This window comes from Hyla sarda, chromosome 4, assembly GCF_029499605.1.
Source record: "Hyla sarda isolate aHylSar1 chromosome 4, aHylSar1.hap1, whole genome shotgun sequence".
Taxonomy (NCBI): domain Eukaryota; kingdom Metazoa; phylum Chordata; class Amphibia; order Anura; family Hylidae; genus Hyla; species Hyla sarda.
In genome coordinates, this window is record NC_079192.1 from 78,038,700 (window position 1) to 78,065,683 (window position 26,984).

General features: G+C 44.0%; 1 protein-coding gene across 5 annotated transcripts in view; it reads left to right on the forward strand.

Annotated features, from left to right (window-relative positions):
* TGFA (transforming growth factor alpha) overlaps window positions 1–26,984 on the forward strand; it is a 142,647-nt gene that overhangs the window by 47,855 nt on the left and 67,808 nt on the right. For 2 of the 5 annotated variants that reach the window (XM_056571447.1, XM_056571444.1), the window contains exon 3: window positions 11,490–11,557. The exons of 2 other annotated variants lie outside the window; for them this stretch is intronic. The gene's annotated coding sequence lies outside the window, so the exon portion shown is untranslated. Of the gene's footprint in view, window positions 1–10,565; window positions 10,661–11,489; window positions 11,558–26,984 lie in introns of those variants that run through there. One more of the 5 variants, XM_056571448.1, reaches the window with a different exon arrangement.

Genomic DNA, 26,984 nt, shown 5'->3' on the forward strand with positions numbered 1-26,984 from the left:
GGTTACCCTGTAAAGTGGCCTGAATCTATTAGTGTGGCCTATTTTGTGAACTGCACCCAAGAGCCACAGTCCAGTAAGCAGCGGGCTGGTTCTGGTGGACAATGGAATGGGTGATAAAGTGGTGTCCCTAAGAGAAGAATCTACATACAACCAACCAAAGAGGAAACAATGGTGATGTGCCCTAGTGCCTAGTTGTGCAAGGTAGCAGACCGAAAAATTGTGCTAGGTAACTGATGGCATTAACCCCTTGTGTTCATGATGCCAGGGCATGGTTTATCCTCAATACCACCCAAAGGTATACTGCTAGATCCTGGGCTAGGCACGGGAATAATAATGACTCCAACGCCAAGTTATGGATAACGGTAGCTTTACTGAGGGTAGACAGATGGTAAAGTCTATACAGTTCAGCCAGGGCCCACAGAGGTGACCAGTGACTTAGAGACCTTAAGGGCTTGCTGGGACCTGTAGTAGATGGGGTCAATTTAATGCAGGCCACATTGACTTGACAAATGATGACTGTGACTGACTTGACTGATGACTGACAATACTGAGACTGTGATTACTTGTAGCTGCTTGTGGCTGCACACCGGACTTGAAGCCTCCTATGACTCTGGACACTCTCTAGGACTCGACTTGACCTCAGCAAAGACTTGTAAGGAAAGAGCGAGAGCTAGCTCCACCCAGGGCTTATATGGAGGATACTAGCAGGGAACCCATAGGTCACCCCTGGGATCAACTGGTCACTGGTACCTCCTGGGTAACAATCACATGACAAGTTACATGGTAAACAGTCTTAAAGTGAAAACGCTTTCTGAAAACATTACATAGTATAATACAATTTACATAGGGGGACAGATGCAAGGGGCCCAGCAGACACTGTAGGGAGGTTGACTGACAGGGAAGCAAGGGTACAGGCTAACAACTCCCATACTGGGCCACCACAGGTCTGATAATAGGAAGCAGTTGTGATGTGTGAGGTCACACAGACACAGGTCTTCTTCCTGCTTTTGGTGCCTTACAGGTCACACTACGATGTGCTAACTAATGGCCACAGCAATGTCCCGCATAGGCCGGAAATAGGCTGAACGGCAGTGTGGTGTAACTGGTAAGTTAAGATTTTTTATTTTAGTTGCGGCAGCCTGGGCATAATGGCAAAATACAATTTTTGACCAGAATTGTCCTTTAACTTCTATATTCCCTTCTCAGCACACTGCAGCTGTAGAGCACAGTGTTCAGATTGTACCCTTAGCATTTCTCTGATGGCACACTTAAAAACAGCTTAATTTGACGGGTCCCGATGCCTCTTAAGTAGGCATTAGGACGGAGCCGCAGTAGCATGCACTACCATTAGCCCTACCCTCCTTTCAGCCACTCTGACTTGATTGACACCCTGAGCGTGCCTTAGTGGCTGGGGGCAGGGTGAGTAAATACAACCATGGCTCCTTTCACATGCATATTTACCTGTGCCAGGATTATGGAATAAAGTACTAGGAAGGGCTACTAGAGGCTAAGGGATCTGACAGCTTCACTTTAAAGAAGTTATCCAGGAATCAAAAACAGACCTAATTTCTTTCAAAGACTCCTTGTATGTCTCCACTTTGGGTGTGGTATTTCAACTTGGCTCCATTCACATCAATGGAACTGAGCTGCAGAACCACACCCAACCTATAGACATACAGGGATCAGTCTTTGGAAGAAAATATCAGTTTTTTTATTCCTGGATAACCCCTTTAAGGTTTTATGAGAAATATAAGTCTAATTTCCAGGTACTATTCACTTGATTGTTAAATTTTTGTAGTTTTTTTTTTTTTCCCCCAATTGACTGGTTGTCTACAAAGGCAAGTATGAAGTGCAAGAAAATATCAGCACTTTCTGGTATAGATATTTTTTTCTGAAGCCATTATAGAACTGAACTATCTACCATAGATTACCTTGATTACATTTTTTTTCCCTCATACTAAATGTACTAGTAGCTATGGTGAAATGATCTGATATGTACAAGATAGTCCATGGAAAGCAATGTTAGCAGAAACTTAGCTGGCAATCTCTTGGCTTCTCTTCACAGGTTTTTTTCTTCACAAGTGACAAAAGAGTTAGTTATTATTCATCTAATTCCATAAAGACTGGTGGAATTTTTTTTTTTGGCCATGGATATCAAATCAGATGCATAAGGGGTTGGTTTGGAATGGTGTTTGGGCAATAGACAGGTCCATCGGGACAAGAATCTGACACCACACATGATTGTTTCGATGGCTAAGCTTTTTTGTCTTGCAGCTGAGAGCTCCACTTGAATAAGGAAGGACATCATTGTCTTCATCAAAAGGGTTCTCAGCAGATCCAGTTTCAAGGGGAAACGTCGGCTTCACCTAAGTGTGAGGAGAGAGACAAAGAGGACTGATAACTTTGTATAGCTGACAGAGAAACTAGTTCACACAGTGATAGGGGCAGAGGGCGCCCTTGTGGCTTCTCACCTGTGTTCTGGTTGCATTTCAGTGAAAGATGATCAATGGCATCTAGTGTAATAAATCTATAGAAAGAAGCTCTGTTAATAAAGAGTTAATGCCAGCTCATAAGACTAGATATCCTTGAGTACAAACCTTTCCCTCAAAAATGGTGATTTATAGAAAACTAATAATCAAATTAAATGGTTTCCTGTAATACATTTCCATATTATGATATTAACGTAAAGGGTTTGTCTGGAGATACAAGAAATGTTTTATATGTGGCTAGGGGTGGTGTAAAAATAATAAAGAATCAACTTTATTTGTCAGGTCCTGGTTCCTAATAAGTAGGCTTTGGGATGCAGCCGCAGCACCAGGTAGTCATGTTGCACTCCTTTCAGCCACACGGGCTTTATTGAAACCCTAACTCCCAGGCACTTCAAGCAATGCCCAGGGTCTAGATGAGTATATGCCACTGTGGCTTCTCCCGCATGCCTACTTACCTGGTGCTGGGATGGGCGAATAAAGCTTATTTTTATCAAAGCACAGAATCAGAAAAAAGTTATGGGCACAGTGTCAGTACTCAGCAACGGGGGAGGGCTAATAGGGTTAAGGGACCTGACAGGTTCCCTTTAAAGGGGTACTCCACCCCTAGACATCTTATCCCCTATCCAAAGGAGATCTTTGGTATGGCACCCCAGACATCCGATACACAGAGCGAACTTCGCTCCGTGCCGTATGACTGGCGATGCGGGGCAGAGGCTTGTGACGTCACGGTCACGCCCCGCTCATGATGTCACGACCATGGTCCCTCAATGCAAGTCTATGGGAGGGGGCGTGAAGGCCGTCAGACTTGCACTGAGGGGGCATGGCCATGACGTCACGAGCCTCCGGTGCTGCACCTGATGCTCTAAACGAGCGCCGGGTGCAGCAGGGAGATCGAGGGGGTCCCCAGGGATCAAACATCTTATCCCCTATCCTTTGGATAGGGGATAAGATGTATAGGGACGGAGTCTTTTTAAGGCTTTTTAAGAAATAGAGGTCCATTCTTTATTCTTCCTGCAAAAATCTAGGTAAAAATCTCTGATTCTATCACATGCCAGTCCTTGCAAATGCTGTGGATAGTAAACCAGTTGGCACTGAGAGATTGATCAGAGCTGTCACAATTTATTGATTTTTTTGTAAGGTAAAAGTATGCCAGATTTACAGCCTATTCTACAGGTGGCACTGAGAAAGTTACTTTGCTGGCACGTCAATGCACCTTGTCACTGGTTCTCTTAGCTGCATTATGGTTTCTGGTGACGCGTTTTCTCCACTAAGCCAGTAAGTGACTGCAGCAGTGTCCCACTTCACTGAGTGGTTGGCTGAGTGGGCAGTGTTTGTGGGGGACAATGTGTTATCAGAAACCAGAAAGCAGCCATGGGGACTGGGGACCACAATCATCAGCACAACAACAGTAGAGCTTCAGGTAGGGTTGCCACCTTTCTTGCAAAAACCGACCATGGTAATTTGCATTATAATTATATATGTGTAACATCACAGGATACACATATGTGGGGGAAATGTTGTCCTATTCTGACCCCTATAACTTTCTTATTTCTTCTTATAGAGGCTTCTATGAGGGCTCATTTTTTTGTGCCGCGATCTGTAGTTTCGCAGTAACATTTTAGCAAATTCGGGAGGTGCAGCTAGTTACTAACTTCAACTCCAGCATGCCCTGATACAGCCAAAGGTTCAGCAGCTCCCGAAACTGATACCTACAACTCCCAGCATGTTGGACTATTTAGTAGTTTATAGTATAGGTCAGTGTTTTCCAAACAGGAGGCCTCCAGTTGATGCAAAACTACAACTCCCAGCATGTTGGACTATATAGTAGAATAAAGTATAGGTCAGTGTTTTCCAACCAAGGGTGTCTCCAGCTGTTGCAAAACTACAACTCCCAGCCAGGGCCGGATTAACGTAGGGGCGGATGGAGCGGCAGCTCCAGGCCCGTGCGTTAAAATAGGCCCGGCGGCCCGCACAAACGGCTCGCACAGACCGTCCGGCACCCGCGACAATCAAGATTCAAACTCTCGGCCCGCGGAACTAAAGTTTGCGGTATGTGAAATTTGTATCGCCCGGGACAGGCAGTTCTGGGCGGCGGACAGGTAACTTCTTCAGGCATTTAACCCTGCTTCAGATGAGCAGCGCTAAATGCCGGAAGACTTCACTTACCCCGCCCTCCTCCCCCAGTCTCCAGTTGGCCGGCCCGAGACTGATGAGGGATGTCGTGCATGTGACATCCCTCTGCAGACACGCGCAGGATGTCAGTGATGTCACTCATCAGGCCGCCGGTGGAGAGGAGAAGCGCAGCGCAGGACAGGTAAGTGTGTCTATATGTGTAAGGGTGTCTGTCTGTGTGTGTGTGTGTCTGTGTGTGTATGTGGGTGTGTCTGTCTGTGTATGTGTGTGTGTTTGTGTGTATGTGTGTCTGTCTGTGTGTGTCTTTGTGTGTACATTTGTGTGTCTGTGTATATATGTGGGAGGGACGACAATGCTACCTAGTGTGGGGAGCCTGCTACTACCTAATGTGGGGAGCCTGCTACTACCTAATGTGGGGAACCTGCTACTACCTAATGTGGGGAACCTGCTACTACCTAATGTGGGGAACCTGCTACTACCTAATGTGGGGAACCTGCTACTACTTAATGTGGGGAACCTGCTACTACCTAATGTGGGGAACCTGCTACTACCTAATGTGGGGAACCTGCTACTACCTAATGTGGGGGATCTGCTACTACTTAATGTGGGGAACCTGCTACTGCCTAATGTGGGGAACCTGCTACTACCTAATTTGGGGAACCTGCCACTACCTAATGTGGGGAACCTTCTTCTACCTAATGTGGGGAACCTTCTTCTACCTAATGTGGGGAACCTGCCACTACCTAATGTGGGGAACCTGCTACTACCTAATGTGGGGAGCTTGCCACTACCTAATGTGGGGAGCCTGCCACTACCTAATGTGGGGAACCTGCTACTACCTAATGTGGTGAACCTGCTACTACCTAATGTGGGAAAACTGCTACTACCTAATGTGGGGAAACTGCTACTATCTAATGTGGGGAAACTGCTACCTACCTAATGTGGGGAAGATGCTACCTACCTAATGTGGGGAAACCGCTACCTTCCTAATATGGGGAAACCGTTACCTTCCTAATGTGGGGAAACTGCTGCCTGCCTAATGCTTCCCCCCCCCCCCCCAGAAGTAGCACCCGCATCATCCATAAGCTCATGCTATTACCACACAGGGGTAGGAGGAATGGGGGGGTTGCTGGTAGATGATGGTGGTGCTATTTCTGGTGGGGGGTGTTGCTGGTGGATGATGAGGGGCACGTAATAAGGGGCATTATATGTAAGGGGCGCATGATGGGGGCATTATATGTAAGGGGCGCATGCGACCCAGCCTCACCCAGCTGCTACCTCCAGTGGCCCCCAGATAATTTGAGTTTGAGACCCCTGCTCTATCACCTCCGTGCTGCCAGTGGATGATCCAGGGGGGGGGGGGGGGCAATGGGGCAATTTCCCCCTGAGATTGTTGCCCCTCCTGTACTATAGCATGGTGGAGCAGGAGCTGTCAGCTGTCCCACTCCACCATTCCCTCACATTTCTCGCAGTGTGAGCCGTGGGGACATCATCCATGGCAGGCCGGCATGATGACGTCACATCATCGCGCTGGTGCCCGGAGATCACCTCCCCGCAGCTCTCACACTGCAAGAATGGAGCAGCGTGTGAGAAATGTGACAGCTGGAGAGAGGTGCTCGGGCACCGTATGGTACAGGGCACAGAAAAGGGCAAATTATAAGTGAGGGGCACATAACAGGGGGACATTATATGTGAGGGGCACAGGACAGGGGGGCATTATATGTGAGGGGCACAGGACAGGGGGTATTATATATGAGGGGCACAGGACATGGGGCATTATATGTGAGGGGCCCAGACCTGTGTAAATTATATTATATGTGAGGGGCACAGACCTGTGTAAATTTCCTTTTTAACAAAAGCCAATATATTGTCCATTGATGCTCTTACCAGGCAATTCTCTGCTTGTCTAAAAGGACCCTAAAACGTTGTTTAAATCGTGTAAGTCTTTCTAATATACGATCAGCTGTTTCTGCTTTCACTGGAAGTTTAAGATGATGTGTAGAGTTGGTTGGCCAAAAGAGAATGCAAGTTGCAATTGTATAATGTTTCGAGCATCAATGATGACGGATCTTAAATTGCCTATCCTATGCTGTTGGCCTCACTGTTCCAACCATACATGCCATTTCCTGTACCAACATGTGTTCAATGTGGAGTCCATAAAGATATGGTTGGGTGAATTTGATGGAGAGAAACTCTTAGTAACATGCACAAAGCCTGCCCTGACCTCAACCCAATTGAACCCCTTGGGATGAATTAATATGGCAATGGTGAACCAGGCCTTTCTGTCCAATATCAGTGCTTGTAAATGTTCTTTTGTCTGAATAGATACAATTCCCACCAACAAAATCCTTTCCAGAAGCATAGAGGCTGAAATAGTTATAAAAGAGGACCTAATCTCCTTTTGTAAACATGGTATTAGAATGAGATGTCCAACAAAATCAAATCTATGTGCTGGTCATGCGTCCACACATTTTTGGCCATATAGTGTGGGTGAAAGTTGGGAAAACTCATACACCTTAGATGGTCATCAGGTTCCGCAGAAATCAGCAGGTTCAGCCAACACATATCTTTACCAGCTTTACATTCTGGATAAGAAATGAGAAAAAGACTGAATTGTATTTTTTTCAGGGCTTTATACATGAGATTTGTATATAGAAGGAATGCAATAACCGTGAAAAGCAGGGCCATGGAAAGTGAAAATAAAATCATTATTATCAGTGCGTGTATTGTCATAAGACCTGTGTTGTTGTTTCTTTTTTAGTCTTTCTTGACTCATTGAAATGTTTTGAAAATTCTTGAATTATGAATGGCTTGACCTGCACTAGTGTAAAAGAAAAAGTACATTTTAAGACTTTTATTATGGTTTCAATACTACTCAACTCTGATAATATGTTGTGGTTGGTTTGTCAATGTGTCTGTGGTGAATATAAATGTGAAAATGCTTGTCTGGAACTAGGAAAATAGACTTCAATTAGGAAGAGCCACAGGGATTTTTTTCTCTTTTTTTAAATAGATACAAAAACTATTTATATATTGTACATCTTGGCAAAACATTAAACTTTCTAATATACTTCATAAAAACATGTTATTTTCTTTTTATAGAAATAATGGCTTATAAAATCATGGCTTTGTCCAAGCTGAAGCACTGGCATGGACAAAGTTCAGTAGGTGAGGGTGGGCTAGCACTCCTCTGTCTGATAGGACAGGAGAGAGCACAGAGGAGTGCTATCAGGCAGGAGAGAGCACAGAGGAGTACTATCAGACAGAGAGAACACAGAGGAGTGCTATCAGACAGTAGAGAGCACAGAGGAGTACTATCAGACAGGAGAGAGCACAGAGGAGTCCTATCAGACAGGAGAGAGCACAGAGGAGTGCTATCAGACAGGAGAGAGCACAGAGGAGTCCTATCAGACAGGAGAGAGCACAGAGGAGTGCTATCAGACAGGAGAGAGCACAGAGGAGTCCTATCAGACAGGAGAGAGCACAGATGAATACTATCAGACAGAAGAGAGCACAGGGGAGTGCTATCAGACAGGAGAGAGCACAGAGGAGTGCTATCAGACAGGAGAGAGCACAGAGGAGTACTATCAGACAGAGAGAACACAGAGGAGTGCTATCAGACAGTAGAGAGCACAGAGGAGTGCTATCAGACAGGAGAGAGCACAGAGGAATACTATCAGACAGGAGAGAGCACAGAGGAGTGCTATCAGACAGGAGAGAGCACAGAGGAGTCCTATAAGACAGGAGAGAGCACAGAGGAGTACTATCAGACAGGAGAGAGCACAGAGGAGTCCTATCAGACAGGAGAGAGCACAGAGGAGTGCTATCAGACAGGAGAGAGCACAGAGGAGTCCTATCAGACAGGAGAGAGCACAGAGGAGTGCTATCAGACAGGAGAGAGCACAGAGGAGTCCTATCAGACAGGAGAGAGCACAGATGAATACTATCAGACAGAAGAGAGCACAGGGGAGTGCTATCAGACAGGAGAGAGCACAGAGGAGTGCTATCAGACAGGAGAGAGCACAGAGGAGTACTATCAGACAGAGAGAACACAGAGGAGTGCTATCAGACAGTAGAGAGCACAGAGGAGTGCTATCAGACAGGAGAGAGCACAGAGGAATACTATCAGACAGGAGAGAGCACAGAGGAGTGCTATCAGACAGGAGAGAGCACAGAGGAGTCCTATAAGACAGGAGAGAGCACAGAGGAGTACTATCAGACAGGAGAGAGCACAGAGGAGTCCTATCAGACAGGAGAGAGCACAGAGGAGTCCTATCAGACAGGAGAGAGCACAGAGGAGTGCTATCAGACAGGAGAGAGCACAGAGAAGTACTATCAGACAGGAGAGAGCACAGACGAGTACTATCAGACAGGAGAGAGAGCACAGAGGAGTGCTATCAGACAGGAGAGAGCACAGAGAAGTACTATCAGACAGGAGAGAGCACAGAGAAGTACTATCAGACAGGAGACAGCACGGAGGAGCACTATCAGACAGGAGAGAGCACAGAGGAGTGATAGCTCACCCTCACTTACTGGACAAAGCCATGATTTTATAAGCCATAATTTCCATAAAAAGGATAAATTTTCTTATGAAGCAGGGGGAGGCTGATCACATGTTTATAGTATGGTGATGCCTGCCCCATTCCCCATTCCAGAGACTCAGTGGTTAGCAGATACCTTGCAGCATTGGGGTCCTAGGTCCAAATCCCTCCAAGGACAACATCTGCAACAAGTTTGTATGTTCTCCCTATGTTTGTGTTTGTTTCCTCCGGGTATTCCTTTTTCCTTCCACATTTCAAAACATACTGACAGGTGACTTTAGATTTGAGTGAACAGTGTACAGCACTGCAGAATCTGTGCGTGCTATATTAATAAATTATTATTATTATTGCAGAAACTTAGCTCTCCTTAGCTCACCTGATGGTCTAGCTTCTCCGTCAGCTGGGGCATGCATACTTAAAGGGGTATTCCAGGATTTTTTTTTCATTTGACTATGTTACAGGGGCTGTAAAGTTAGTGTAGTTCATAATATAGTGTCTGTGCCAGTGTTTCATGGTGTTCTTCTGTGATTTTTGCCCATACATTTATTTTGAACAGCACACAAAATGATCATCTCAGATTTTTCCAGGTTGCTGTACTTCCAAGACATTACATCACTAGTCAGGTGTTCATAGGGAGCCTGTCTTTGCTTCAATGTGGAGCGACCACTGGGTGGGAGATCATTCTACAAGAATTTGCAACAGCTGGAGGCACCTGGTCAGAAAACAGGGGTGGCTGATGTGTGGGAGGAAGAAAAATGACCTCACACTAACAAACAAGGAACTATGGGATTTGTAGTCTGAGAACGAACTTCAACAGGAAATACCCAGTTCACAAAATGATGGCTACAGCGTTATGGTAATCTCACAACATAGCCATTTAGCCCGAAGACAAGCGCAGATCCTTCCTAAGCATGTCCATTACTGTTTGGCAGGTAAGTACATAAATCACTTTTTGGTGGAAAACCTCTTTAATAGCTGGGGCATGTATATAGCTTCAGGGACTGGATCTTGTGAGTGCAGTACGGGGCTGAATACACTAAGAATACATTAAGTGTGCACTTCCTTATCTGGTCACCATATTCTAAACAGGTATGTGATTAGCCCTTCCCCCAACTCTCTATAGAGGCTTCTATCTCCATTTTTAAAAAGAGACCTCTTTAATTTGAGAACTTTTTTATTCATTTTAATACATTATTTTTATTTTCCTATTTAATTTTTTGTATTGTCTTCTATTTATTTATTGTGACTATATTTTATCTCCTTGTTCCCATGGGTCTGGAAGAAGCTGTGATAATATGATTTGTGTCTTTTTGACATCTCTCTGTGCTAGTGATCTGAAAGCTGCTCAATCTCTTTGACCTCATTGTGCTTTGCAGCATGATCTCCCATTAGAGTGGAAGACTGCTGTTCATGGCCTAAGGTCAGTCAGACAAGGCAATAAAGGCATGAAAAGCTAGAAGACCATTGGGAGCTAGCAGTATTTATTACAGATATGTGGTAAGCGGTGTGATGCCAATGCAGATAGAATTACCCCAGGGGAAGATGGCATTAACCCCTTGTATTCGTGATGCCAGGGTGTGGTTTATCTTCAATACCACCCGAAGGTATACCGCTGGATCCTGGGCTAGGCACCGGGGCAACAATGACTCTGACACCAAGTTACGGACAACGGTAGCTTTACTGAGGTTAGACAGGTGGAAAAGTCTATACAGTTCAGCCAGGCCCACAGAGGTGACCAGTGACTTAAGGGCTTGCTGGAACTTGTAGTAGAACGGGACAATTTAGTACAGGTCACGGTGACTTGACAGATGACTTTGACTTGACTGACTTGTGACTGACTATGCTGTGACTGTGGCTTACTTGTAGCTTGTGGCTGCAGACTTGATTTGAGGCCTCCTATGATGCCAGACACACTCCTAGACTCGACTGCACTGGACCTCAGCAACAAGAGCTCTAAGCTCCAAGAAAGTGAGCAGAGGCTCCACCCAGGGCTTATATGGGGGATACTTTGGTGGGGCCCCATTTTTCACCCCTAAGTCACCTGGTCACCTCCTGGGTAACAATTACATGACAACTCACATGTTAAACAGTCTTAAAGTGACAACGCTTTCTTCACACATTACACAGTATAATACATGGTAAACATATGTGCATCGGGGTACGGAATAACAACTCCCGTACTGGGCCACCACAGATACATAAAGGGAAATTAAATATTTTACATTTTGTACAGGTCATTGTGTTGTGTGAAAGAGAACATCTGCAAATTCTTTTTGTTGCTTTGCATATATCCTAAAAACCAAATCTGTTCTTAAATTAACCACAGGGAAAGGCCCTGACAGAAAACAATTGGCTGAAATGTAGAAACCGAGGATGATGCCTATGGATATTACTGTAAGTAAGAAAAAATCCTCCTGGTTAGATTATGTGGGAAAGGACCTACAAAATATTTTCATTTCACAATCTAGATAATAAATGGATGAGGAAACCCACTGTCTCGAGATACTGTGCTGTCTCAACTTAAAGGGGTATTCCAGGAAAAAACTTTTTTTTTTAATATCAACTGGCTCCAGAAAGTTAAACAGATTTGTAAATTACTTCTATAAAAAAAAAATCTTAATCCTTTTAATAATTATCAGCTGCTGAATTTGAGTTGTTGTTTTCTGTCTGGCAACAGTTCTCTCTGCTGACATCTCTGCTTGTCTCAGGAACTGCACAGAGTAGAAGAGGTTTGCTATGGGGATTTGCTTCTAACCTCGGCGGTTCCCGAGACACGTGTCATCAGAGAGACCTTAGACAGAAAAGAACAACTCAACTTCAGCAGCTCATAAGTACTGAAAGGATTAAGATTTTTTTATTAGAAGTCATTTACAAATCTGTTTAACTTTCTGGAGCCAGTTGATCTATAAAAAAAAGTTTTTTCCTGGATAACCCCTTTAATGTCTGAAGCAGAGGCGATGAGGCTGCAGAGGATGGTGGCAAGGAGAAGGAGGAAGGATCACACGGCCTCAGGAAATCCAATAATACCGTTCAAACAGCTCTTAAACCAATCAGGAGGCAGTATAGGGATGTTTGGTGAAGATCTCTGTGAGGGACACTAAGCAGTGAACAACACAGATAGAAGTAGGACCAAACATATATAATCATTGTAGTAAAGCAGCAGAGAGTGCAAAATCTTGTATAGTTGGATGTTAAGTGTGCCATTTATTTGTTTTGTTTTTTTGTTTTATGCTAATTGTGAAAAAGTTCTGAATAAAGAGTTTTGTGTCACCTTTGTGCACTTTAAAGGAGAGGATAAGATAACCTATTATGATAATATAAGTAAGTAAGGAAAATATTCCATAGGTGCAGCACATTTATATATAGCACCGAAAATATTACACCAAAACTTTTGATCCTTAAATTATTATTTTATTAAAGATATTTAAAACACAGAAATATTAAAATACAAGATACATCAATTGTGGCTAAGAAGGTATACAAAAAAGGAAGGTAAAAGTATGAGATGGTCAGTATAGTGAACGGGTGAGGTGTATATAAAAGCACTCTCAGGTTGGAGCAAGCATGTAGAAGGAGAGGGAGATAAAAAAAATTTATGGACAGACCCCCAATGTAACACTCAAAGTAATAAGAGAATAAGACAGCAGTAAAGTACTGTACATGCAAAACACTCCAAATATAGGTAGAAAGCATAGAGAACCACTATAAAGTCCAGCTCACATACCCCTTGGGTCTATATGGTGCTTCTCTATGCTTTCTACCTATGTTTGGAGTGTTTTGCATGTACTTTACTGCTGTCTTATTCTCATTACTTTGAGTGTGTCCATATATTTTTTATCTCCCTCTCCTTCTACATGCTTGCTCCAACCTGAGAGTGCTTTTATATACACCTCACCTATTTATGCCAGTACACTATACTGACCATCTCATACTTTTACCTTCCTTTTTTATATACCTTCTTAGCCACAATTTATGTATCTTGTATTTTAATATATCTTCAATAAAATAATATTTTAAGGATCAAAAATGTCGGTGTAATATATTCGCTGTTATGCAATTTATAGGAGGCCATTCCTGTTGCTACACCCTAAAATGAGAATCACTTTTTACAGATAGTAAAAAGCCATTGCCTTTTCACATTCCAGGCACAAAACCTGTTGCTACTCCCAAAATGTGATAATTTTTGTACCACTTGGAAAAAGCCATTGCTTCTTCCGATACTTTTCTGCGCATATAAACACATACAAAAGCAAAAAAAAAAAATCTGCTAGCACAGTGTTTTTTTTATTCTCCCCTGTTAGTTACTACCAGGTTCCATATGCTGTCACCTTCTGTGATGTGAAAACCCCTCTAAAGGGAATCTGTCAGCTCTTTATCATGCTCAGAGCTCAAATGACATGAATGCATTGCCCTGAAGATTGAGCCCTGTACATTAAACAAGGCAGGGAGGGGTGGGAGAGAAAGGCATGCATGCTGCTGCATAGCACCGCCTCCTTGACACTTGAACTCTGAGCAGGTTATAGAGCTGACAGATTCCCTTTAACCATTTAATGACAATGGACGTAAATGTACGTCATGGTGCACCATGACGATCACGCTGATGTCTGCCATTAACCCCTCAGATCCCGTGATCAATACAGATCATGGCATCTGCGGCAGAGCGGCACTTAAAATGGATGATCAGATCGCCCGCAGCACTGCCGCGAGATCCGATCATCCAGCATGGCGGCTGGAGGTCCCCTCACCTGCCTCCGCCCATTTCTTTGGTCTTCTGCTCTGGTCTGAGATCAAGCAGACCAGAGCAGAAGATGACTGATAACACTGATCATTGCTATGCCCTATGCATAGCAATGAACAGTATTAGCAATCATCTGATTGCTATAAATAGTCCCTTATGGGAACATAAAAAGTGTAAAAAAAAAAAAGTTAAAAATGTAGAAAAAAATGTAAAAAAAATCTGAAAAATCCCTTCCCCCCAATATAAATGTAAATCGTTCCCTTTTTCCCATTTTACCCCGAAAAAGCGTAAAAATAAAATGTTATAAACATATTTGGTATTGCAGTGTGCATAAATGTCCGAACTATCAAAATATAATGTTAATTACACCATATAGTGAACGGCGTAAACGTAAGGGAAAAAAAGTCCAAAATTGCTGTTTTTTTATCACATTTTATTCCCCAAAAAAATGAATAAAAATTGATTAAAACATAAAATATGAGCAAAGGTGGTACCAATAAAAACTACAGATCACGTCGCAAAAAATGAACCCTCATACCACCCCGTATACAAAAAAATTAGAAAGATATAGGGTGGTCAAAATAGGGCAATTTTAAACATACTACTTTTGTTAAAATAGTTTGAGATTTTTTTTAAAGCGGTACAATTACAGTATAGAAAAGCATATAACATGGGTATCATTTTAATTGTATTGACCCACAGAATAAAGAAAAAATTTCATTTTTACCGTAATTAAAAGAAAACATGTACCGTATTTTTCGCCATATAAGACGCTCCGGCATATAAGACGCACCCAATTTTAAAGGAGGAAAATCTAGAAAAAAAAAGATTCTGAACCAAATACTGTAGTAAAATATTTTATATCAGTTTAGTTCCCCCACAATAGTTGGCAGTATAGTTCCCCCACAATAGTTGCCAGTATAGTTCCCCCACAATGGTAGGCAGTTCCTTCCCCCTCCCCCCCACAATAGTTGGCAGTATAGTTCCCCCACAACGGTAGGCAGCTCCTCCCCCCCACAATGATTGACAGTATAGTTCCCCCACAATAGTTGGCAGTATAGTTCCCCCACAATGGTAGGCAGCTCCTCCCCCCTCCCCCCCACAATGGTTGGCAGTATAGTTCCCCCACAATAGTTGGCAGTATAGTTCCCCCACAATAGTTGGCAGTATAGTTCCCCCACAATGGTAGGCACTGGCAGCTCCCCCCCCACAATAGTTGGCAGTATAGTTCCCCCACAATGGTAGGCAGCTCCCCCCCCCCTCCACAAGGGTTGGCAGTATAGTTCCCCCACAATGGTTGGCAGTATAGTTCCCCCACAATGGTTGGCAGTATAGTTCCCCCACAATGGTTGGCAGTATAGTTCCCCCACAATAGTTGGCAGTATAGTTCCCCCCAAAATGGTTGGCAGTATAGTTCCCCCACAATGGTTGGCAGTATAGTTCCCCCACAACGGTTGGCAGTATAGTTCCCCCACAATAGTTGGCAGTATAGTTCCCCCACAATGTTTGGCAGTATAGTTCCTCCACAATGGTTGGCAGTATAGTTTCCCCACAATGGTTGGCAGTATAGTTTCCCCACAATGGTTGGCAGTATAGTTTCCCCACAATAATTGGCAGTATAGTTCCCCCACAATAGTTGGCAGTATAGTTCCCCCACAATGGTAGCCACTGGCAGCTCCCCCCCACAATAGTTGGCAGTATAGTTCCCCCACAATGGTAGGCAGCTCCCCCCCCCTCCACAATGGTTGGCAGTATAGTTCTCCCACAATGGTTGGCAGTATAGTTACCCCACAATGGTTGGCAGTATAGTTCCCCCACAATGGTTGGCAGTATAGTTCCCCCACAATGGTTGGCAGTATAGTTCCCCCACAATGGTTGGCAGTATAGTTCCCCCACAATGGTTGGCAGTATAGTTCCCCCACAGTGGTTGGCAGTATAGTTCCCCCACAATGGTTGGCAGTATAGTTCCCCCACAATAGTTGGCAGTATAGTTCCCCCACAATGGTTGGCAGTATAGTTCCCCCACAATGGTTGGCAGTATAGTTCCCCCACAATGGTTGGCAGTATAGTTCCCCCACAATAGTTGGCAGTATAGTTCCCCCACAATGGTTGGCAGTATAGTTCCCCCACAATGGTTGGCAGTATAGTTCCCCCACAATGGTTGGCAGTATAGTTCCCCACAATAGTTGGCAGTATAGTTCCCCCACAATGGTTGGCAGTATAGTTCCCCCACAATGGTTGGCAGTATAGTTCCCCCACAATAATTGGCAGTATAGTTCCCCCACAATAGTTGGCAGTATAGTTCCCCCGCAATAGTAGGCAGCTCCCCCCCACAGACATACAGCTTCCAGCCATATACAGTGTACGGCTGGAGGCTGTATGTCTGTACTGCTGTCCCCACAGTGTTCCGGTCACCGCTCCTCCGGCCCAGTGTCACATCTGCTATGGCCTATGGACCATAGCAGTAGGTGCCGGGACCGGAGGAGCGGTGACCGGAACGCTGAAGATTACACACCGCCGGTCACTTACCAGGCCCTGGTCGGCGCGCGTCTTCCTCCGGTCCTCCTGCGCCTCTATGGTTGTACGCACGGGACGTCACTAAGGTCCCGTGCGTACAACCATAGAGAGGCGGAGCATCGCAGGAAGACCGCAGGAGGACCGGAGGAGGCCGGGGAATGGTGAGTGACCCGCGGACATCCTTATGTCCCGAAAAGATTTTTCGGGACATAGGGATGTCCGGCATAGGAATACCTATGATTTTATCTGCCCGGGCCGGCTCCCGTGTGCGACTGCAGGCGGGGGCCGGCCAGAGCAGGTAAAAACTAATACTGTATATTAAAAACCAGGGGGCCTCCAGCTGTTGTGAAATTACAACTACCAGCATGCCCAGACAGCCTTTGCCGGTTCGGGCATGCTGGTAGTTGTAGTTTCAGAACAGCTGGAGGCCCCCTGGTTTTTAGTATACAGTTATTAGTAATTCACCTGCCCGGCGCTCGGAACTGTATGTTCCAGGCGTAGGGCAATAAACATAGCCGGTGAGAGGTGAAAAATTCACCGGCGATCATGAGGCTGCTGCGGGTGGGGAGCGGGTAGTCAGCGCTGTACCGCAGCCTCTGTACTTACCGCTGACTTCCCGCTCTCGCCTGCAGCAGCCTCGGGTGTATATTCGGCGTATAAGATGCACCAACTTTTCCCCCCACGTTTTGGGGAAGAAAAAGTGCGTCTTATACGGCGAAAAATACGGTAATTTTTAAGTGTACAGCGTGGAAACAAAACCTTCCAAAACTTCATGAATTGCGGTTTTCTTTTCAATGTCCCCACATAAATAATGTTTTTTTTTGTTGCGCCGTACATTTTTTGGTAAAATGAGTGATGTCATTACAGAGAAAAATTGATGACGCAAAAAAACAAGCCCTAATATGGGTATGTGAATGGAATTATAAATTAAATATGATTTTTAGAAGGTAAGGAGGAGAAAATGAAAATGCAAAAATAAAATGGGCCTGGTCCTTAAGGGGTTAATACACAGTTAACATTCATAATTGACGGTAAATTATTCTGCATGGTGTGTGACCTTGTAATGCAAACCAGAAAATGACTATAGCCTGTAAGGCTGGGTTCACACCACGTTTTGTTAAATACGATCCCCGTATACGGCTGGGAGGAGGGGGGGCGGGGCTTAATCACGTCGCCCGTCGACCACGTTTTTGCCTGCGGTCGGGAAACCGCATACGGACGAAAACGAAGCCGACCGGAGGCTGCGGTTCACTCCGGTCGGCTCATAGACATACATTAAATACGGTTCCCGAATACGGCTGAGTGCAGGCGCCGTGATTAAGCCCCGCCCCCCCCCTCCTCCCAGCCGTGTACGGGGACCGTATTTAACAAAAGTGGTGTGAACCCAGCCTAAGGCTAGTATTATAATTGTATATTAAAAGAAATAGTGTGCAAAGAATCCTCTCAGATTCTGAAAAAAGACTTTAACCCCTAAGTTAGGCCCATTTTGACCTTAAAGACCAGGCAAATTTTATTTTTGCATTTTCATTTTTACATTTTACCATAAAATGTATGGCACAAACAAAAAAAATACTATTTGTGTGGGGAAATTGAAAGGAAAACCACAATTTAGCAAATTTTGGAAGGTTTTGTTTTCACGCTGTACAATTTACGGTGAAAATGACGTGTTCTTTATTCTGTGGGTCAATACGATTAAAGTGATACCCATAATTACATACTTTTCTATTATTGTACAGCTTTAAAAAAAAAAAAAAAAGTAAAATCCCTCTTATTTGACGACCTATAACTTTTTCATTTTTCCATTCCACATTTGTGTATATAAAACTTTTAATAATTTTTTAATGAATTTTTTGTGGAATAAAATGTGACAAAAAGCAGCAATTGAGGATTAAATTTTTTTTTTGTTACGTTCACACCATTTACCGTATGGGATCATTAACCCCATAAGGACCCATGACGTACCGGTATGTCATGAGTCCTTTCCCTTTCTATAACGCGGGGCCACGACGCGGGGCCTCTAACAACGGCCGGGGCACGTGGCTAATAGCGCGCAGCAGTGATCACGGTGCCGCGCGCTATTAACCCTTTAGATGCGGCGTTCAAAGTTGAACGCTGCGTCTAAAGTGAAAGTGAAACCATGTTAGCTCAGGGAGCTGTTTGGGATCGCGGCAGCGAAATCGCAGCGTCCCGAACAGCTGTTAGACACGAGGAGGGTCCCTACCTGCCTCCTGGTGTCCGATCGCCGAATGACTGCTCAGTGCCTGAGATCCAGGCATGAGCAGTCAAGCCGCAGAATCATCGATCAATGGTTTCCTATGAGAAACCACTGATCAATGTAATAGATCAGTGTGTGCAGTGTTATAGGTCCCTATGGGAGCTATAACACAGCAAAAAAAAAGTGAATAAAGATCATTTAACACCTCCCCTATTAAAAGTTTGAATCAACCCCCTTTTCCCATTAAAAAAAAAAAAACTGTGTAAATAAGAATAAAAAATAAACATATGTGGTATCGCCCCGTGCAGAAATGTCCGATTTCTAAAAATATATTGTTAATTAAACCGCACGGTCAATGGCGTACGCGCAAAATAATTCCAAAGCCCATAATAGTGCATTTTTGGTCATTTTTTATATCATGAAAAATTAATAAAAAGTGATCAACAAGTCTGATCCATACAAAAATGGTACCGCTAAAAACTTCAGATCATGGCGCAAAAAATTAGCCCCCATACCGACCCATACGTGGTAAAATAAAAAAGTTATAGGGGTCAGAAGATGACAATTTTAAACGTACCGTATATACTCGAGTATAAGCCGACCCGAGTCTAAGCCGAGGCCCCTAATTTCACCCCAAAATCCCAGGAAAAGTTATTGACTCGAGTATAAGCCTAGGGTGGGAAATACATCATCCCCCCCTGTCATCATCCAGACCCCCGTGATTAACATCCTCATCATCATCACCTTTTCATCATCCAGACCCTCATCATCATCACCTGTCATCATCCCCTTGTCATCATCCCACACCCCCCCTTCATCATCCCCTTGTCATCATCCCCACCCCCCTTCATCATCCCCTTGTCATCATCCCACACCCCCCCCCTTCATCATCCCCTTGTCATCATCCCCACCCCCCTTCATCATCCCCTTGTCATCATCCCACACACCCCCTTCATCATCCCCTTGTCATCATCCCCACCCCCCTTCATCATCCCCTTGTCATCATCCCACACCCCCCCTTCATCATCCCCTTGTCATCATCCCACACCCCCCCTTCATCATCCCCTTGTCATCATCCCCACCCCCCTTCATCATCCCCTTGTCATCATCCCACACCCCCCCTTCATCATCCTCTTGTCATCATCCGCCCTCAGTGGTCTTCAACCTGCGGACCTCCAGAGGTTTCAAAACTGCAACTCCCAGCAAGCTCGGGCAGCCATCGGCTGTCCGGGCTTGCTGGGAGTTGTAGTTTTGAAACCTCTGGAGGTCCGCAGGTTGAAGACCACTGCGGCCTTCGACATCATCCAGCCCCCTCTCACCCCCTTTAGTTCTGTACAGTACTCGCCTCCGCTCGGCGCTGGTCCGGTGCTGCAGGACTGTCCGGTGAGGAGGTCGTCCGGTGGGATAGTGGTTCCGGGCTGCTATCTTCACCGGGGGCGCCTCTTCTCCGCGCTTCGGGCCCAGAATAGAGGCGTTGCCTTGACGATGACGCAGAAGTACGTTGGTAATGAACGTACCTCTGCGTCGTCGTCAAGGCATCGTGACTATTCTGGGGCCGGGCCCGAAGCGCTTAGAAGAGGCCTCCCCGGTGAAGATAGCAGCCCGGAACCACTATCCCACCGGACGACCTCCTCACCAGACAGTCCTGCAGCACCGGACCAGCGTCGAGCGGAGGCGAGTACTGTACAGAACTAAAGGGGGTGAGAGGGGGCTGGATGATGTCGAAGGCCGCAGTGGTCTTCAACCTGCGGACCTCCAGAGGTTTCAAAACTACAACTCCCAGCAAGCCCGGACAGCCGATGGCTGCCCGGGCTTGCTGGGAGTTGTAGTTTTGAAACCTCTGGAGGTCCGCAGGTTGAAGACCACTGCGGGTGGACAGTTCACTCGAGTATAAGCCATGGGGGGTGTTTTCAGCACGAAAAATCGTGCTGAAAAACTCGGCTTATACTCGAGTATATACGGTATACATTTTCCTGCATGTAGTTATGATTTTTTTTCAGAAGTACGACAAAATCAAACCTATATAAGTAGGGTATCATTTTAATCGTATGGACCTACAGAATAAAGATAAAGGGTCATTTTTACCGAAAAATGTACTACGTAGAAACGGAAGCCCCCAAAATTTACAAAATGGCGGGGTTTTTTTCAATTTTGTCTCACAATGATTTTTTTTTCCGTTTCGCCGTAGATTTTTGGGTAAAATTACTGATGTCATTACAAAGTTGAATTGGTGGCACAAAAAATAAGCCATAATATGGATTTTTAGGTGCAAAATTCAAAGGGTTATGATTTTGTAAAGGTAAGGAGGAAAAAACTAAACGGAAAAACCCCTGATCCTTAAGGGGGTTAACATTATATTTTAATAGTACGGACATTTATACACGCAGCGATACCAAATATGTTTATACATTTTTTTTTACACTTTTTGAGGGTAAAATGGGAAAAAGGGACAATTTACATTTTTATTGTGGGAGGGGATATTTCAATTTTTTTTCAAAAACTTTTTTTTAAACTTTTTTTACACTTTTTATGTCCCCATAGGGGACGATTTATAGCAATCACTTGATTGCTAATACTGTTCAGTGCTATGCATAGGGCATAGCACTGCACTGATCATTATTATCGGAGATCTGCTCTTGTCTGCTGGAAGGCAGATCAGAGCAGAAGACGCTGGGAAGGCGGCGGTTGCAGGTGAGGGGACCTCCGTCCGCCATGTTAGCTGATCTGATCCCCTCGGCTGTGCCGCGGGCGATTAGATCAGCCTAAAATGTAGCTGCATTGCTGCAGATTCCGTGATCTGTATCACATGACATATATAAATATATATATATATATATATACACACAGTGAACCCTCAACATACAATAGTTACAACATATAACGGTCTTTTCTGGACCATTGTAACTTGAAACCAGACTCGACATACAATGTTGCGGATAGTCCAGATCTGCAAAACATGTCAATGGCTGGAAGAACCGACCAATCAGAATGGGCATTCACTGGTTTAACACCTGGCTGGCTGGCTGGTAGCACCCCCTACAGTACAGGGAGGTATTACTTGTTCTGTACTCTTTACCTGTGCAGGGTTAGCTGCTCCTTTGGACACCAGGTGAGGATGGCTCCATTTTACTTTTATAGGACACTGTGTACCGTAGAGGACCCTGAAGAAGCTCCTGTCCTCTACATAGACAGTGATTACAGCTACCAACAGATCTTTCTTACATATATATATATATATATATATATATATATATATATATATATATACATGGACTTGCTTTATCTGTATTAGTTATCTACTTAATTTTCTTTAATCCCCACTTTTTCCTATTTTTGGATGACATTCCGGTGGCTTCAGAACCAATTACCAGGTTGCCAGAGTTATGGTCTCAACATACAATCGTTTCAACATACAATGGTCGTCCTGGAACCAATTAATATTGTAACTTGAGGGACCACTGTGTATATATATATATATATATATATATATATATATATATAAATATATATATATATATATCTGAAGAAATATTTTGTATTTGTGAGTACTTGAAAAAGCTATGGGTACTCATGCTCATTAAAAAATTAGGTATTGGGACATCTGTAGTCTCTTTGCAACCTAAAAATATTCCTTTCTATTAATTTCATTTAATTCTGTACTAAATTCTATCATCTGTGGATGCAATACCAGCCATTCACCACTAGGTGGAGTCTCAGTAAAATAAATGATTCCTTTTCATGGTTTCATTCACTTGCTAAGGGAAGCCGCTGGGTATTTACAGTATAAATATATCTGAACTCTATTCATGTACAAAACAGATTAGTGGGAATACAGAAATCTATAAGATATGCATGAGGCAAACAGTGTGATCTATTAACAGAGAGAAGACCAATGACTTTCCAGAGAAAAGTCTTTTAAAACTATTAAAATTCCAAATCGCCAGTGAAAATACGTCATTGAAAGCAAGTCTCTGAAATTTCAATACAATAGAAAAATGTAGTTGGACACAGATTTTATTGGTCCTTATCTAATAAGTAGTAAGGTGATCCAATAAGAAACAACTTATAGTGTAACTACATCCACGCTCTGGCGGCAGGATATCTGGTTAAATCTCCCACAACTTCGTAGCCCGAAAATACAGCGATCAGGATACGGATGTGCCTGAAGTTTCATAGACTTACATGGGACTTCAGGCAAATCCGTATCCTGATCACTGTAGTCTGAGGCAAGTTGTGGGAGATTATACAGATAACCTGCTTCCAGAGTGTAATAGATATGTGGTGGCAGGGTGTGTGATGAGGGCAGATGTTGTTACCCTAGGGGCAGATGGCATTAACCCCTTGTATTCGTGATGCCAGGGCGTGGTTTAGCCTATGACCACCCGAAGGTGTGCTAGGCTAGGGACGGGGGCAATTAAAATTCCAACGCCAAGTTACGGACAACGGTAGCTTTACTGAGGGTAGACAGTTGGTAAAGTCTATACAGTTCCGCCAGGGCCCACGGAGGTGACCAGTGACGCAGAGACCTTAAGGGTTTGCTGGGACTTGTAGTAGGACTGGACAATTGAATGCAGACCACGCTGACTTGATAGATGACAGGGACTGTGTGACTTTATCTTACGTGACTTGATGGTGGCTGCAGGACGTGACTTTGAGGCCTCCAACACTCTGTACACACACACTAGGCGACTGCACTGGACCTCAGCTTAACAGAAGAGCAGAGCTCAAAGAGAGAGAAGCTCCACCCAGGGATTATATGGGGGAGACTAGCAGGGAGCCCATAGGTCACTCTTGGGATCACCTGGTCACTGGTACCTCCGGGGTAACAATCACATGACATATCACATGGTATAACTCTTAAAGTAACATTACAGTTTATAACATTTTACATGGTAAAACATATTTACAATGGGGAAACAAGTGCAGGAGGCCTTGGGAACAGTATAGGAGGCTGCCTGACAGGACAACAGGAGCACGGGGTAACACCTCCTGTACTGGGCCACCACAGATAGTTACGCTTATAAACCTGAATAGTTTTCAGGTTATGACCAAAGATATGTAGTCAGTAGATATAATGTAGAGGGTTTTGAGGTTGCGCCAAACTGAGAACCTGATTCTCTTTTGCCACATAAGACACAAAAAATGTGCTTCATAGAGTGTCTAAATAATACCATTATACAGTACCCACATAAAACTGGTTACATAGAGCTTACATAATAATCCTATACCCTTCCCAAATAAAACCACTAAAAAGTAAGGGGGGGGGGATCAGAGGCAATTGGCCCTATGGATGTAAGATAAGGTACAACTGGATATGTTCCCCCAAACATTAAAGGGGTGTTCCAAAATAAATTAGGGGATAAATGTAAGATTGTGGAGGGTCCGACCGCTGGGATGTCCAAAATGGAGCCCGACTTCTACATTTAAATGGAGTGTCAGGTTGGTACACTTGGCCACCGCTACATTCAGTCTGTGGCAGTGCCTTCTAACCAGTGTGCCTCCAGCTGTTGCAAAACTAAAACTCTCAGCATGCTTGGACAGCCAATGGCTGTCCAGGCATGCTGGGAGTTGTAGTTTTGCAGCAGCAGGAGGTACGCTGACTGGGAAACACAGTTTTTAAACACACTTTGCAGTGTTTATTTTGCAAATAAATGAACAAAAATCTAAATTGTAGTTTTGCAACAACTGGAGGCACATTGGGATGGGAAATACTGTTCTATGGAGCTACAAGAGCACAGGACTCTGTTGTAAGTTAAAGTGCACTATTTAAGTCGGAATACTCCTTTAACTACTTACTGACCATGTCAGTGGTCTGAGTTGGACTCGAAACACAAAAATGTATATACATTTCCTGCAGAATTAGCTATTGCACAAGAGGCTGTGTAGCTCCAGTAGGGGAGAAGGGGCAGCTTATTAGTCCTTAAACTAATCTGTACCAAAATATTGGTCAATAGCTTCTGTTGGTAATATTTGTCCAGGCTTAAAGTGGTTAAAAAAAGTCTGGGCAAAAGGATGTCACATGAGACTGGGGTTATCCCAAGATTAACACTTAAAGGGGTTATCCAGGAATAGAAAGGCAGAGCTAATTTCTTTCAAAAACCACTCCACATCTGTCTCCAGGTTGGGTGTGGTTCTGCAGCTCAGTTCCATTGAAGTGAATTGAGCCAAGTTGTAATACCACACACAACCTGGGGACAGACGTGGAGCTGTTTTTGAAAGAAATTAGTTGTTTTTCTATTCCTGGATATCCCCTTTAAGACCTACTCGTAGGATTGGTCATAAGTGTCTAATCAAGATAGATGCAACTTCTAGTATCCCCACTGATGATAAGAACAGGGTCTGTTGTCCCCTGTTGAAACGTGCATTGAGCTCAATTCGCGTGCTATAGGACTTTCTAATTATAGCGCTTGACTAGCTTTGACAGTCTCTTAGCGAGTGCTGGGCAGCAGCATGCATGTTTGACTTCACAACTACCCCATCCCCCTCCATCAGCTCCATCCACCAATCCGATACTAGATAGGGGATACATTTTAAAGGGGCATTTCATCATCATCAAATTTAATTCATTTTTGTATATTTTGCTGGTGATGTTGTTAAAATTAAAATCAAGCATTACTACCACGGTTCGCCCCACATCTCCAGTTCTGGGGACTTCTTGTCCCCGATTGCTCATCTCTTCTTCCTGCTTCATGGACAAGAAGTCAAAGCAGGACCTGTCCCCTACACCAATCACTACCAATCACTGGCTGTAGGACACTTCTGTCTCAGACATTGATTGGTTGAGCGAGCAAGTCCTGCATCACCTCCTAGTCTTGAAAACAGGGACAGTACAGAATGTTAGTCCCTGGAACAACAGCTACGTGGACTTGGCTAGGTAAGTATCACTTGTATTTTATTTTGAAGACATCCCCAGCAAAATATGAAAACATTAATTACGTTAGAATACCCCTTTAATTTTGGGATAACCCCTTTTAGAATAAGTTTTTATTGTCCTTTTATCCCATAAGAAAATTAAAGAAGTCATATGACGTTAATGTAACCAATCAGATTCCAGGTCTCGTTTTCTAAAAAAAAAAAAAACATGAATGCTGCATCATGATTGGGTCCTGTTGAAAAGGCTTTTTTTTTTGTACAAGCTTTATATGCAAAAAATATATATAGGACATGATTTGTGCAAACAAGTTTGTGTACGTAGGTAGAAGAGGCTGGTGCATTTGCACCTCAGGGTGCAGCATGAATATGGAAACCTGGTTTAAGGGGGAATTGTTTTTCCTTGAGGAGTCTGACAGATAGCATAGGGAGTCAGGCAGTACCTTCTGGGAAAAAGGGTATGTAAATTAACTGTTCTTCATTAAAAAAAAACAAGCTAAATCTTTAGCTTTATGTCTATGGAAGGTTGCTTCCCTGTAAGTCAATGTGTAACTTATTAAGAAGCATTGAAACATGACTAGGGATTGAAGTCAAGCCAGAATCTTCCCCAAAAGTAAGAGTTATCTATAAACTGCTCTTTTCGAGAGAGACCATTGATATATTCACACTTATTTAGATTTGGTTTCCAGAGTACAATCACATTACAGTGTTTACATCTTTACCTATATGAGAGAATACAGTGAACCCACAGCCATCAAGAATGATCATATAGGGCGGTGTTTTTGAAACAGTGTGTCTCCAGCTGTTGCGAAACTACAACTCCCAGCATGCTCGGACAGCTTTTGGCTGTTGTAGTTTCACAACCGGTGGGGACACACTGTTTGGAGGACACCAATATAGGTGACAGCCCTATACCTGATGTCCTTGCCCTTTGATTCCAACGCTGAATACATGCGCCAGACTTTAAATATGCACTTATCCCGTCATAGTCACCGCTTCAGAACACAGTCCATATTATAATCATGGCTCCCGCACCGATCCTCAATCAGCTACAAAACCTTATAAATCAGGAATAGGGGGGGGGGGGGGGGGGGGGGGGGCAGGGATAGGCTTAAAAAGGTGTGTGACTATGTAATAGTTTCAGTTACATATTTTTATTTTTTAAGAATGATCACGGATCCTCTTTAACCCCTTAAAGACTCAGCCCATTTTCACCTTAAGGACTCAAAATGTTTGTTTTTGCACTTTCGTTTTTTCCTCCTTATCTTCTAAAAATCATAATGCGTTCAATTTTGCACCTACAGACCCATATAAGGGCTTGTTTATTGCGTCACCAATTGTACTTTGTAATCAGTGATCAGTGTTACTGGTGCTCTGCTGCTCTACCCTGCCAGCATGGAGCAGTAGATCGCTGACCAGACGACTAGGAGGCAGGTGAGGACCCTCCCGTCGTCAAGGAAACTGATCAGGACATCGTGATT